Source organism: Pan paniscus, chromosome 1, assembly GCF_029289425.2.
Source record: "Pan paniscus chromosome 1, NHGRI_mPanPan1-v2.0_pri, whole genome shotgun sequence".
In the NCBI taxonomy this organism is placed as follows: domain Eukaryota; kingdom Metazoa; phylum Chordata; class Mammalia; order Primates; family Hominidae; genus Pan; species Pan paniscus.
The window spans coordinates 178712616-178718615 of NC_073249.2; the positions used below are offsets into that span (position 1 = coordinate 178712616).

At 46.7% G+C, this 6000-nt stretch overlaps 1 pseudogene; it reads left to right on the forward strand.

The window, feature by feature from the left end:
* Window positions 1–5694, forward strand: part of LOC100976423 (putative selection and upkeep of intraepithelial T-cells protein 1 homolog) — a 74610-nt pseudogene extending 68916 nt beyond the window's left edge.
* Window positions 5695–6000: the final 306 nt, after the last annotated feature.

Consider the following 6000-nt stretch of genomic DNA (forward strand, 5'->3'; position numbering starts at 1 on the left):
CCTGTCCACCTCTGGTTCCCAGATTGGTTTTTTATGAACAAACAAAAGACTGAGCTCCCTAAGGTGAGGTATTCATAGTTGGGGGTTTGGGCCTAAAGGCAGACTGGTTCCACCAGACTCCTGCTCACTGTCTGCGGTTCCCTCTGTCTCTTCTCTGTGGCTATCCCCAACACGCCGCAGATTGGTATCTGTCAGCTAATGCACACAAGGCTGTGCTCTCTCAATCACAAAAGGAAAAAAAAAAAACACTCCTTGAGACTCCAACTCCTACATTCTTTTCCTAGGAAATGCAAACCCATTCTCAAATGAAAAGTCACATTCCCACTGTCAGCCAGGCACCACCAGAGTTGGTCTTGACCAGTAGGTGGATTGATTGATTCCTCCCAGGGCTGTGAATGAGGATACACCTTCCATGCTGACCCATCTGTCGCTCCCTTTCTTTCTCCCTCCCTCTCAATACACACACACACACACACACACACACACACACAGACACACACCCAGGAATGCACATACAGAGACACACAAATACACACACACAGACACACACACGGAGATACAGGTATACAGAGACACACAGAGGTAGACACACCCAGAAACAAACAAAATGACACACACATACATAGACACAGATACACACATATAGACACACACAGAGACACCTACAGAAAGACACATCAAAGACACATACAGGCACACAGAGAACACACACACAGATACACACACAAACACACAAAGAGAGACCCACAGACACTCACACAGACATACACATAGACACAGAAGCACAGACACAGAGACACACACAGACACAGAGATACATGCAGACACACAGACACACACACAGATGGCCTTAGCATCCAGCTTCAGGGCAATGCCCTCAGGCATGGGCACTGTCCCCATTTCATCCCTGTATCCCCAGCAAAGTGCCTGCACACAGTATGTGCACAATAAATGTTTGCTGAACTCAACAAAGCCACAGGGGAGACAGTCCAGACTGCTTAGAGCAGCCACTTAGAGCAGCAATGAGAAAAATGAGTCCTGTCCAAATTTCCTTCTGATTAAATCCTGCATATAAAGTTCTAACTGGAAGATTTTACATTGTAAAAACATTTCTGAGACCCTCCCCACTTCCTTTCCCACAAAGCCCAGACTCTATCATGAGCCCCCGTGATGTGGCCCCTATTCTCTTGGCTGCAGCCTCTTGGGGAGAGTACAGTATGAGGCAATTCTCTGGGAGGTTCCCACATCATCTTTGGCCTACTTGTGTGCCCCCAAGAAACCTGGGATCCTGGGAAACCCCATTATCAGACAGTGCCTGCTCACCAAAAGTCCTCCTGCCCAACAGCTTCCTGAGCCATATTGAAACCCAGGTTTGCCTGACTCCAAAGCCTGTGCTTGAAACCACTGTGCCCCACAGCCTCCAGCACCGTCAGCAGTGAGAATCCCCAGATAAGATGAAAACAGCGTTTCCAGCCAGGAGAGCAAGGCCCACGGCTGCAGCAGGAAAAGCCACAGGAGGAACTGGGCCCAGTTTCATGAGGAGGCAATTATGGTTGTCAGAGGCACCTCAGAGGCTGGATGATACATGTGTGAACATTCCTTCATTCATTCCTAGAAATGAGACATTACAGAATATGGTTGAAGCAAAGGGTCTAGCATCAGACAGAGCTGGGTTTAAATCTTGGCTCTGCCACTCAAATGCCAGGTAACCTTAGTCAAGCCATCTGAACTGCCTCACTTTCACTCAACTGTAAATTGAGAATGATCGTATCCCTATTTTAAAGGTTGTTGTGAAGATTAAATGAGATAATGTATATAACAGTTATCAGACCCTCACAAAAGTCTTACAAGGTAGATATTTTATTCCCATTTTACATTTGAGAAAACTGAGGCACTAGGAAGGAAAAAAATGTTTCCAAGTTTGCCCGGGCCCAGTGGCTCAGACCTCTAATCCCAACACTTTGGAAGCCCGATGGGGGCAGTTCAGTTGAGGTCAGGAGTTTGAGACCAGCCTGGCCAACGTTACGAAACCCCATCATTACTAAAAATACAAAAATTAGCCAGGCAGGGTGGCGGGCACCTATAATCCCAGCTACTTGGGAGGCTGAGGCAGGAGAATCACTTGAATCTGAGAGGTGGAGACTGCAGTGAGCCAAGATCACACCACTGTCTCCAGCCTGGGCAACAGTGCAAGACTCCGTCTCAAAAAAAAAAAAAAAAAAAAAAAAAAGGTTTCCAAGTTTGCACAGCTTGTCACTGGCAGAGGCAGAGGTGGGACATAGAATACAATTCTGCCTGATTCTTCAGCCTCTGCTCATAGCCCATCTCACTTTCTCTCTCCATCTCAGGATGTGTGGAGTCCCCCTGCCATCTAAGTGACCACTCTTGCAGGACCAGGCATCACCATGGCCTGGAAAAACCAGCCTCAGTGCCCTCAGTATTTTTTGGTTGCTCCTTCCCTGGAGTCCTTCACGGCACCAGAAACTGACTCTTCCTGGCTCCAGTTCTCTTCTAGATCTGAGAGGACAAAAGCCCCACAACCTCCCAGCAACCTGTGCATCAATAAAGGCTGCCTTGCTCCCTGTCTACAGTGAGCAGTAGGTGCCTCCCAGCCTGAAGCCCTCTTCTGCTTCAAGAAAGGACCTATGCAGTTCTCTCCTGCTTCTGAACCCACTGTTACAAGCCTATGGACAGGGAGTGAGTGGCCTGTGCTCACAACAGGTGCACGGTCCACCACTCTGCCTCTGGCATCCAGAGACACTCACCCCAGTGTGAGCTATTTAGGCCACTCTCAAGGGGTCCTGGCCCATCTCACCTCCCCTCTTCATCCCTCTCAGTTCAGGATGTGGGCCTCCTTGATTTCACAGTTCTCTTTTCTTGTTACCTAGAGGACACGCTCTCCCCACCCACCTGCAAACACTTGTGTGGGAGTAGCTATCTCAACATCATGAGCAAAAGGTAGGTTTTTTAAAACTATAGCAGATGGTGAGAACATAAGAATCACCTTAGGTATTGTAGTTGCTTAAAATTATCCTCCTGCAAGAGATTTTAATATGGAAGAGCCTGAGGTGAGGCTCAAGAAGCTGCGTTGTTAACTCTGGGGTCTCCTGACACCAGCCCTCAGGGCCTTGCTGCTTTAATGCTCCTGACTCAAGGTCCTGGGGAAGGATACCAGTCATTAAAACCCAGCCAGGACCTCCAAGGTGAAAACTGACAAAGCACAGGCTCCCGTGTCAAACAAATCTGATTCACATCCCAGCTGCACCATTTTCTAGCTATGCAGTTGGGGTCTAATGACTTACCATCTGTGAGCCTCAATTACCTTTCCCTGGGACCCCCTCCCTCATGCCTATTTTTAGAGTTATCACGAGGATTAAGTGAGGAATTATACATTGACTAAATGGCTCAGAACAAGTGAAATCAGCATCCCTTCAGTCTCTGCTTACCTCTCTACCAGGGGATCTCATGCCCATGTCTCCAGCTTAGCATTTGTTGCAACACATTGAGAATATCCGGGTATGTCTCTCTCTCTCCAGTAGGCTGTGAGCTCCTCGAGGACAGGAGCCAGGATTAAACCCTCTTTTTATTTCCATGGCCTAATGCAGAGCCCAGCACACAGTAGGGTCTCCATGAGTTGTGGGTCTACTGAAATAGAGAGGACATTCATTGTGTCCTTCTACCCCTGGAACCTCAGTCAGTTCATGCAAAAATAACAAAACCTACCTGTGTTCACTGAATTACTATTTAGTACCAGGCCCTGTGCTAGGGACATAGCATACCTCACTTCTAATCCTTATTCATCCCTGTGGATATATATTACTAACCCTGACCCCACTACACACATGCACACACATCCTGGGTTTTTTTGTTTGTTTGTTTTTTTGTTTTTTGTTTTTCACTTAGGAGGTTACTATGGTTCAGAAAGATGAGGTATCTTGCCCACAGTCATATAGCTAGAGGATCTAGTTCAACCATTGTGGAAGACAGTGTGGCAATTCCTCAAGGATCTAGAACTAGAAATACCATTTGACCCGGCCTTCCCATTACTGGGTATATACCCAAAGGATTATAAATCATGCTGCTATAAAGACACATGCACACGTATGTTTATTGTGGCACTATTCACAATAGCAAAGACTTGGAACCAACCCAAATGTCCATCAATGATAGACTGGATTAAGAAAATGTGGCACATATACACCATGGAATACTATGCAGCCATAAAAAAGGATGAGTTCATGTCCTTTGTAGGGACACGGATGAAGCTGGAAACCATCATTCTCAGCAAACTATGGCAAGAACAAAAAACCAAACACTGCGTGTTCTCACTCATAGGTGGGAATTGAACAATAAGAACACTTGGACACAGGAAGGGGAACATCACACACCGGGGCCTGTTGTGGGGTGGGGGGAGGGGGGAGGGATAGCATTAGCAGATATACCTAAGGTAAATGACGAGTTAATGGGTGCAGCACACCAACATGGCGCATGTATACATATGTAACAAACCTGCATGTTGTGCACATGTACCCTAGAACTTAAAGTATAATAAAAAAAAATTAAAAAAAAAAGACTGACACCCAAACCATAGCCCCAAAGCCTGTCCCTCCTCACTGCAACAACAGCCTGTCTTCCATAACCAAGGACCAACGCCTTTGCCTGAGGATCCTTCCCCTTTCTCAAGACTTGTTGAGGTCAAGGTGAAGGGCGTGAAAGGAGCCAAGCAAACTTCAGTGTCGGCCGCGTGCCTTAATGCCCATCTGATATGCACTCATCTAAAATTCTCCACAGACTGAAGCCATAAAATCATAGCCTTATTTAGTGGTTTCTCCAAGTCTAGCTCTGAGGCAGCTCCACAACTCTTGGCTAGGAATATTAATTCAAATAACTCACGCAGACAGCTGTGTAACCAACACGAGAGATAGATGGAGCCCAGAACGCCCCTGTGCTGTAGATCACAACCCCCCACTCCCGTGCCCTCCCCAAAGCTGCCCGGACAGAAAGAGGTCAGTGATTAATTATGCTAAGATAAACAGAGTTAATTTTCTTCCTGGATAAAACTAATTACAACTGTGTTTGTTTTGGTAGGACATGGAATTACTGTCCCCGGTGACAAATCTTCCTAATTGAAAAGAGTGTTTATTTTAAAGGGGTGGGGGTTGGGGTCACTAAACAACAGTTAGCTAGTGTTTTCCCCATTTTTCACTTGAAGAGGGACAGTGATTAGGCGTTGGCCTCAAAGAAACGAGCAAAATCTTTTTGTCCACGTTTCCTTCCTTCAAGCCCGCTCGAGAGTTGGCAACAGCATGAGGGAGAAGAAGTTGGCAGTTTGGAGGTTTCCAAGAAGAATTCATGCCCTGTGGTTAATTAGATTTTAGTGGGCGGTGAAATCAGGGTGAACCCCTCTTTGGAAATCCAGTGAGGAGGGAGGAATGAGCATTTTGAATCCCACCACCCAGCAACATCATAAACTGTGGGAGAACATGTGACCCAACTCAGATCAATTCTTGCAGCATTATGCTAGGTCAGCTCAGTGCTAAAGCAACAGGGATAGAGGAGAGGGAAGCAGAGTCCCTGCTCTCAAGGAGGCCAGAACAAGAATTGTTGTTCACATATCTGGTGCCGAAGGAGCAGAAGGAAGAAGTTGTGGAGAATGTGGGCAAACAGAGAAGAGGAAGAGCCTTCCACCAGTGACCAGTATGAGCAAAGGCGTGCAGGTGCACAGTGTGTTTCAAGAGCTGTACGTAATCCAGTGTGCCTGGGATAACAGGGTGAACTGAGGCACATGACTGCAGAGGAGGCTGGAAAGATACCTGGTATTTAGATCATGACAATTTATGTTCATTTACTAGGGCTGCCATAACAAATTACCACAAACTGGGTGGCTTAAAACAACAGAAGTGTATTGTCTCGCAGTTCTGGAGGCTGGAGATCCGAAATCAAGGTATTGGCAAGGGCTTGCTCCCTCCAAAGCCTTTCTGGAAAGAAGAATCCTTTCCT